This window comes from Vicia villosa, unplaced genomic scaffold (assembly GCF_029867415.1).
Source record: "Vicia villosa cultivar HV-30 ecotype Madison, WI unplaced genomic scaffold, Vvil1.0 ctg.003819F_1_1, whole genome shotgun sequence".
NCBI lineage: Eukaryota > Viridiplantae > Streptophyta > Magnoliopsida > Fabales > Fabaceae > Vicia > Vicia villosa.
Window position 1 is genome coordinate 19817 of NW_026706309.1, and position 9908 is coordinate 29724.

Below are 9908 nucleotides of genomic sequence, written 5' to 3' on the forward strand. Positions count from 1 at the left end.
CTGTCATACCCCAAAATTTGCCCATGCTATTTTTCATACACAAAACCAAATCAAAAGACAAAGCTCCAAAACACAGTCTCCCACACAGAAGTTCTAAACTAGGGTTTGAATAATTCAGAGGAAAATCATTGAATCAATGGCTCAAGGTGGTTCCATAGGGTCACTAACATCCCAAAGTATCTCTGTGCAAAGTTTCAAGTCAAACAGAGCTAATTGAGTCCCTCAAATCCTGATTAGGTCAACAGTCGATCCCCAAGGGCAAAATAGTCATTTCAAGTCCAAATACAGTCAAAGTTCAAGATACTTGGTCAACAACATCCTCATAACCCTAAAATCATCATTTGATCAAGGATTGATCATGATGATGCAAGGAAAGATCAGAAAAGTCAAAAGGCAAAAGTTACTATTTTGGGCATGAACTGAAAAAAGTCAACCAAACTTTGAAAATTCGCCAAATATTCATACTTCATCAGAAAAATTCCCACCAAAGCTCATGTTGGAGGGAATTCATTCCTCTATCCAATTGTCCAAGAATTAGAGCCCACAGGTCAATGGTTTAAGAATTATGGCCTCATACATTATAGGTCCTTTTCAAAAGTCAACAAAAAGACATTTTTTTCAAAAGCTCATAAAATGAGAATGAAAAATGATTTTGATATAGGACCAAAGACATTGGATAAAGGACTCTCTAAGGTTTCCAAAATGTCCTAAAACACCTCCATACCTCAAAAATTGAGGGAGATACATCTTGTCAAAGTTAGGTAATTTTGGAGGGAAAAATATGAAGGAATTCAAATATTTTGCAAATGGGCCCAAGTTCTTTTGATCCAATCTTGCTATACAAGTCATCTAGAAGCTCTATTGTCCATGTCACGAATTATGGATGATTAATTGATTTTATATGAATTTTCATTCATAAAAAAATTCAATATTAATCAAATATTTTGAAAGAGAATAAGAAAAGCTTGATTTTATTTTGCTCCAATCAAATTAAATCATCAATTAAGTCCCATATCTGATTCAAATTCGTGGCCAAGAGAATTGGAAGAAAAAGATTGAGATTTGGCCATATTTAGGAACTAATAAAATCAAATTTCAAAACAAATTTCTTCAAGATCCAATTACAAGATTCAAAGAGATTTGATTCAAAAGATTCACCCTAAAACCTTCCAATATAAATACCTAATTGATCAAAACTCTAAAGGGGACGAAATTCTGAGCCAAAGAACCTTAAATCCGAGCACAAAAGTTCAACAAAAATCAAAACTTGAATTCTGAGTTAGAGGCCGATTGGTGCTGTTCTATCGATCCTCTCATTTGCTCCAAGTCTCCCTGAAACTATTAGAATCATCACGAGCAATCAGAAACTCCAGAATCACCTCCACAAAGCCAGGGTTTGTTAGATGAAATTAGGGCTTTTCGTTCTAGGGAAAGTTATAGGCAATTGCAGGTATCAGTGTAATCGTGAGGATGAGACGATCTCGTCCATCATATCGCGAAGAATTTCCATGGCCGTTTGACTGTATTCGTAAGAAGAAGTTTGTAGTGACGTTTCCAAACCGTCGCTAAAGGTCTTTCGCAGACTTTAGACGACGGAACCAAGGACAGGGATGATTGCGTGGCGTGTCCTCATTGGCTGGGGCTGCGCGCGCTTCAGTTTTAAATCCAGGGCGATCCAGTGCGTTAAGAAACACAGCATGTCATGCGCCCTCGAAATCTCAGCCGTCCACCTCATCACTCCACAAATCCAACGCGCAAGCAGGTGCCGGTCCATCATGCGCCTTCAGGAGCGTGCCACACCAGATAATTACGCTAAGTTTCCAAATTTTTTTAGTTTTAATTGCATAATTTTCTATTTTATTTATATATTTATATTTATATATATTTATTTGTTTGTACGAATTTGTAAATAAAGTTTTATTTCTAAAACATAATTATAATAAAAGTGATAAATATTTTATTCTAAAAATTGTTTTATTTAAATCATTTTTAATTTATATTTAATTATTTTTATTACTTCAAAAATTCATATTTTCCTTATTATTACTCCAAAATTTCCTAAAAAATATTTATTACGTTCAAATTATTTTCCTGATTCCGATTTAATTAATTAGGTCGCGAGACCAATAATTAATTAAATTATTTATTTCCTTTATTCAACTTCGTACCCTAATTAGGGTTCGCGAAGATCACGCCCTACACTGATTTTTATTTTCTTTTCTATGCATTGTCAGGGTTAGCAACATGGTTCGTCCCGAGCGCGCGCCTTCAACAAACCTCGAAACCTCGAAGTTAAGTAATTTAATTCTAATTCAATTTAAAATATATTTAGATTATTTTACTTTTAGGGTTTGCTTTGCATTCATCCCTTTTCTGCCTTGCCTTTCAGGGTTAACCTTAAAGGCGCCCTATTAACCATATCAGATCAAATCCAAATCAAAGCTAAGTATTATTTATTATTCATTATTAATTTATTTATCTTTTATTTTATTAGGGTTAGCCCTAATTGTCCCCGAACCGATAATGCACTCACTCTCTTTTATTTGCCATTTTTCTTTCTTTCAGGGTTTGTCAAATGCCAAAGCTACGTCATTGGTAACCCTAAATCTTTTCTTCTTTTTTATTTTCTTATTACTTATGCCAAACCCTATTAAGGGATCCGCTGGTTACAATTCCCCTCTCCTCCGCTGGTTTCATTTTCCCCCTTCCCTTTATTGCTTTATATACTGCGTGGTTAGTAATCTTAGGGAGTGCAAGCCTTAAACTGAATTAGAATAACTAATTAAAAGATAAATATCTGAATATAATCACGTGAATGTTGCACACACGCACCCTTTTGGGGTAACCTCTCTGTTGCCTTGTTGCCTGTTGCCTGTTGCCTGTTGCCTTTGTGTTTTTGCAGAATAAGCCCCGTCCCTCGAATTCGAAGATACCTCAGCCATGTTGCCTCGATAAAAAGGTCACGACCCTAAATGATGCTGCCTTCGATACACAAATGACCTGGACCCTCGGAAGTTGCCTACGAAGAAAGGCTGAGGTATCTTCTGGTTGCCCAACGAAAAGGCTTATTCTGATCCTTGCCTCAGACTACCTGCCCTCCTATGGCATGGGACAGTCTTTTGGCAAAGGATGCTTCGATGACCCTTCAACCTCCAAACGAAAGGCTTCCTGCCCTCTTATGGCAAGGATAGACCCTTTCATTCTGAAAGGCAAAAAGAGACCTATCATCTGAGTTTAAGGTAATTGCCCCTAATTGCCTTGCAATGCTCAAACCTTTTTATCATATTCTTTCTCATAATTTTTCAAAAGGGCAACGCTTATTCACAAGCTAAAGTCCCTATCTCTTTCATCTACATTTTCTAAACAAACGAGCAAGCAAAGCAATTAAGAGCCCATGGAAAACCATGGATGCAAAGGGTGCCTTACACCTTCCCTTTGCATAAATTACCCCCCGAACTTAGATTTCTTTAAAAAGGTTTTTTTTTTGTTTCTTTTTGCCTTTCTGATTTAGTTTGGATAAAATAAAAGTCGGTGGCGACTCATGCTTAACCGCGACATTTCGATCGATGAAAAGTCAGTTCACCGTATTACAATCGCTGATGTGAGTCGAGTAACAAGAAGTGGACGTGTGTATACTCCACTACCTCCAAAGCAGCCTGTTGCTCCTGCGACCGAACAAAATCATGTCAATATTCCAGTGGGAAATCCTGTGGAAACTCCTGTCAGTAATACAAACACTAATATTGGTCAATCCAGTGGAACCAATGTGAATCCTGATTTTGATGAAATTTTGAAGCTTATCAAAAGAAGTGAATACAAGATTGTGGATCAGCTTATGCAGACTCCTTCAAAAATCTCAATACTTTCATTGCTGTTGAATTCAGAAGCCCACAGGGAAGCCCTGATGAAGGTCTTAGATCAAGCTTTTGTAGATCATGATGTGACTATTGATCACTTTGATGGGATAATAGCCAACATAACTGCTTGCAACAATTTAAGCTTCTGTGATGAAGAACTCCCCGAGGAGGGCAGAAATCACAATCTTGCTTTACACATTTCTATGAACTGCCAGTCAGATTCTTTGTCTAATGTGTTGGTAGACACCGGATCTTCCTTGAATGTGATGCCAAAGACGACTCTTGCTCGCTTGTCTTACCAAGGAATGCCTATGAAGTTCAGTGGTGTAGTTGTCAAAGCATTTGATGGATCGCGAAATTCTGTTATCGGCGAAGTCAACCTTCCCATGACAATTGGTCCACATACATTTCAAATCACTTTCCAGGTCATGGACATTCAAGCTGCTTATAGCTGTCTGTTAGGACGACCATGGATCCATGAAGCAGGGGCAGTAACTTCGACGCTCCATCAAAAGCTAAAATTTGTAACAAATGGAAAATTGGTAACAATAAGTGGAGAACAAGCCTTAATGGTGAGTCATTTATCCAATTTCTCTTTCATTAGTGCTGATGATGTGGAAGGAACACAGTTCCAAGGTCTCTCTTTAGAAGACGAATCTTCCATGAAGAAAGCATCGATCTCTTCTTACAAAGAGGCGGTAAAAGTAGTGAAAGATGGAACTACCACTGGCTGGGGCAAGTTGTGATCCCTACCAAGAATGAAACTAGAGCAGGTCTCGGATGTTCACCAACATTCTCAAACTGCACCAAGAAGGATGAAACCCTTCGACCGATCAAAGAAACATTCATTAGTGGAGGATTCCTTAACCCAATTCCTCAAGAGGTTAATGTCCTTATCGAAGAATGCATTGAAGAAGGTCTACCTGATCCTGAAGAAGAATGGAAATGTTATCTCAATGACTCGGGATACATATCTCAGGAAGAACCATATCCTTCTTCGGAGAAACCCAAAGGCAAAGAAACTGAGCCTGTTCCTGCAGAGATCTGGGACACCTTGGGACAACCAAGTGGAAAATTTGATTACATGGTGAAATATACTGCGCCTGAAAGTTCAAAGATTGCGATGGAAGATATCCAACCAACCGGATGGGGAGATTCCTTTGAATATGATAGTCAACCAGAAGAGGCTTATCAGCCCTGTCAATTTTCTCAGCAGCCTGAAATTACTGAAGGTTTCGGCTTCAATGCATCTACCAAGGTTTATAATCCTGAAGATGGTTATTATCACATAAATGCCATTTTTGAAGATGAAGGGGAAGATGGCCCCGCAACTGACTCGGAAAGTGTCGCTGACAATGAGTCTCTTCATCCTGAAGACTGGGAAATACACCCTGAAAATTCTGAAGATTGTGACTCATCTTATGCTCTTCAAGAAGTAGAAGAAGACCGTTTCAACTCTACAAAGAACAAGGTTGACAAACCAGGACCTTCAAATCCTGCTCGACCAGCGGTCAATGTCAATACTGAAGATAATTCTGGGGAGAACTTTCCTGAATACATAATACACAGAGGAGTTCGTTGCTACTGGAAAGCTGTCGACGTTCCGAATGTTGTTCGCCGCTCAAAGTAATCACCTCGTTGTTATTTTGACCTCCTGCCTTGCCCAAAGCAGAGAGATGTTTTATAGGGCTTTGCTTTTAAATATTCCGCCCAAATAACTTTGTGTATAGGGCTTTGTTTTAAAAGTTTCCCTCTTTGTCCTGCCCAAGGCAAATGAGTTTGTGTTTAGGGCTTTGTTTCAAAAATGAATCATAAATAAAGTGTCATTTTGAATTCCCTACATTATATGTTTTATTTTTGCTTTTTCTGGAAATGGTAATCCTAAAAAAAACCAAAATAAAAAAAAACTTTTCAAAAAAAAAAAAAATCTGCATACACTCTTGCATTCATAAATTTTCTGAAATAGATATAAATCACATGTGCAGATTTACTATTGATAAACCCATTGAATGCAATAACCCTATGCCCTCTCCCAACTTTGAGTTTCCTGTGTTCGAAGCCGAAGAAGAGGAGATTCCGGACGAGATCTCTCGATTACTTAAGCACGAGGAAAGAGCCATTCTGCCTCACAAAGAGCCTTTAGAAAAGATCAACTTGGGTTCTGAAGAAGACAAAAAAGTAGTGACCATTGGATCGCTGCTTGATGCTGATATCAAGAGTAAGTTGACAGACCTCCTGAAAGAATATGTTGACGTGTTTGCCTGGTCCTACCAAGACATGCCTGGGTTGGATACCAATATTGTTCAGCATTACTTGCCATTGAAGCCAGAATGTCCGCCAGTTAAGCAGAAATTACGAAGGACTCACCCTGATATGGCTAACAAGATCAAAGCGGAAGTTCAAAAACAGCTCGACGCAGGTTTTCTAGTCACCTCAGAGTATCCTCAATGGTTGGCTAACATAGTGCCAGTTCCGAAGAAAGATGGTAAAGTTAGAATGTGTGTTGACTACCGTGACTTGAACAAGGCCAGTCCAAAAGATGACTTTCCATTACCACATATTGACATGCTGGTTGATAACACCGCTAAGTTCAACGTCTTTTCCTTCATGGACGGGTTCTCTGGTTATAATCAGATCAAGATGGCTCCTGAAGACATGGAGAAGACATCTTTCATCACCCCATGGGGTACCTTTTGCTACAAAGTGATGCCGTTTGGATTAAAGAATGCAGGCGCAACTTACCAAAGGGCAATGACTACTCTCTTCCATGACATGATGCATAAAGAAATTGAAGTATATGTGGACGACATGATAGCCAAGTCCAGCACAGAAGAAGAACATATTGAATACCTTTTGAAGTTGTTTCAACGACTAAGGAAATATCAGCTTCGCTTGAATCCTAACAAATGTACTTTTGGGGTTAGATCTGGAAAACTCTTGGGTTTCATTGTCAGCCAAAGAGGTATTGAAGTAGATCCCGACAAAGTCAGAGCTATTCAAGAGATGCCTGCACCAAAGACTGAAAAGCAAGTAAGAGGATTTCTCGGACGATTGAACTATATCTCCAGATTCATCTCTCAAATGACTGCTACTTGTGGGCCAATTTTCAAGCTTCTCCGCAAAGATCAAGGGGTTGTATGGACTGAAGATTGCCAGAAAGCGTTCGACAGTATCAAAGAGTACCTGTTAGAACCACCAATATTGATTCCTCCAGTTGAAGGGAGACCATTAATCATGTACCTTACTGTGTTAGAAGAATCCATGGGCTGTATGCTTGGACAGCAATATGAAACCGGTAAGAAGGAGCATGCTATCTATTACTTGAGTAAGAAATTCACAGATTGTGAGTCTCGTTACTCCATGCTCGAAAAAACATGTTGTGCTTTGGCCTGGGCTTCAAAACGTCTCCGCCAGTACATGATCAAAAATACTACTTGGTTAATCTCCAAAATGGATCCGATCAAGTATGTCTTTGAAAAGCCTGCCTTAACAGGAAGGATTGCCCGATGGCAAATGTTGTTATCCGAATATGACATTGAGTATCGTGCTCAAAAAGCGGTCAAAGGAAGCATTCTCGCCGATCACTTGGCGCATCAACCAATTAATGAATATCAATCTCTCAAGTTTGACTTTCCTGATGAAGATGTCTTGTACTTGAAGATGAAAGATTGTGACGAACCATTACCTGAAGAAGGTCCTGAGCCTGGATCAAGATGGGGCCTAATTTTTGATGGAGCAGTAAACGCTTTTGGCAATGGAATTGGGGCAATCATCATCACTCCCAAGTGTCATACCCTAATTTTTGACCCCCCTGAGATGACATATCTTCAGGATTTTTCATCAGGTCAAGACAAGTACCCAGAGCAGTCATTTCTCCATCTGATACCTAATCGAGGATGCACAAAGACAAGAAAGCTCAGGCAAAGGATCAATCAATACAAAGATTAGCCTCTAATACAATCATGGAGCTCAAAAACTTCATTTTTCTCATCTATGATTGATTAGACATCCAGTCATCTGAGTACAGGCTTACTCAGGTCACCAGACTAGGGTTTTGAGCCTATCAAGGACTAAAATCAGGGATCACATTTGGGAAACCCTAAAAAGCCTCAGAGGGTCATTCAAAGACATCAATCATCTTCAAATAACTCATATTACAAGATCTACTGGACATCACACTTCAATTCAAAGTCTACAGTCATTACTTTCACATGGTCGACAAATTAGGGTTTTGACCTAATTCACCAAGATAGTTGACTTCTGATCAGGGCATGAATCCAAAACTCAAGACATGATTCAAGGATCTCTACTACCTCCATATAATCCATTTATATCATCCATTTGGGGAGAAGATCTTATTTCTACACAAAAGCCCAAAAATTCACTTTGTCAGGAAAAAGTCAACTGTGAAGGATCATCATTGACTTTTAAGGTTTTTGGTCAAAAAATGACTTTCAAAGATCAATATCATCAATATATGGATATCAAAGTCATTTGGCCAAAGAAATTCAAAGAAATTCATCAAGGAGCGAAAAGTCGGGAATTAGGGTTTTTAAAGGCATGGTGAGATCTCAAAATTTCACCTACACAACTCAAAAAACTTCCAACATGAAAGTTGTAGATCTTGCAAAATAAAACAACATCTTACAAGGGAACTTTTTTCAAAAGATCAACCATTTATGAAGTTTTGGAAATTTTGAGGTTTAGGTCATAAACACTTAGAAATTTTTCTAAGTGTTTTAACCTAGTTTTCTTCCAACTTTGACCTCATTTTTCACAAATTTCCCAAGTGATTCTGAAGAAGACATAAACTAATGATTTGAAGTAGATGTTTAGGGCTTTCCAAATTGTGTTCAACCTTCTCCAAATTCAATTTGAGCTAGGAGTTATGCTTGTTCAAAGTTGGCCTCATGAAGTGAAATTATAGGTCATGGACACTTTTTGACTTTGCAAATTTTGTGCAAATAACCTCTCTTATGGATGCTACACGACCCATAACACATCTGAAACCATGCCATACATCCATTTTCATCATTGCATAAGGATTAGAGAAGATTCCAAAAACAAATGCATGTGATTATGTAATGATTGCATTTTTGAATTTATGACAAATTGGTGATTCATCAAAGGAATCTTCTCCCAACCAATTGGAGCTCATTTCTGCAGCAATTTGGTCCCCTAAGATCAAGCAAAATCGAGGGCTAGGGGATTGATCAAATGGAATCAAAATTCCCATCATTGCATAAGAGATATTTGCAAACTTTCTTCATGGCTAAGAAACCAAATCAACCTCACTAAGGAAGCTCACTCCTCTGCAGCTGTACTGAACCAATTGCCTATAAATAGAGGCCTCATTCTCATTCAAAAAACACACCAAAGCAACTCAATTACTTGCTTTCTCTTTCTCTCCTCTTGTTCATTGTTTTTCAAAGTTCTTTGGCAAGAAGAATCGTTTTCTTCAAACCAAAGCTCATCTTTGGAAAGTGAGCATTCCAACATCTCAAGGGAGGTTATTTGAGGTGATCCAAGCACCTGGATCACTTCTGTAAGTGGAGGAACACCATTGTTGCTCTCACTTGGAAGCATTTGCAGTTGGAGGTCCATGGAGTAACTCAGGGAGTCTCAGGCCAAACCAATCATTCAGACACACTCCCTAGGTCATAGTGGAGCTAACCAGATGGCTGCAGCTCACCTGTAACTCCAAATTCAACAACCTCCATGTTCACTTGAAGCTGAAATCGAGGGAGGTCCATAGAGCAATTCAGGAGGATTCAAGCTACAATAAGCATCCAGTTAGCATCATTGAGTCTCAGGGAAGCTATTGAGATCATTCATTCAAGCCCAGGTGCTCTCCATCATCCTCACGACCTTCAGTTTCAGAGGTAAGTTTCTGAACTTCACCTCTATAATTTAAGTACTCTTTGTGAAATAGCTCGATTCTATCTTGTTCAGCATCATCAGAGGATTGAAAACCCTCTATCATCATTCATTTATCTTTCAGTATAGTCATTTAATTTGATTTTGAAATTTTAGGGTTCTTCACGATTTCTG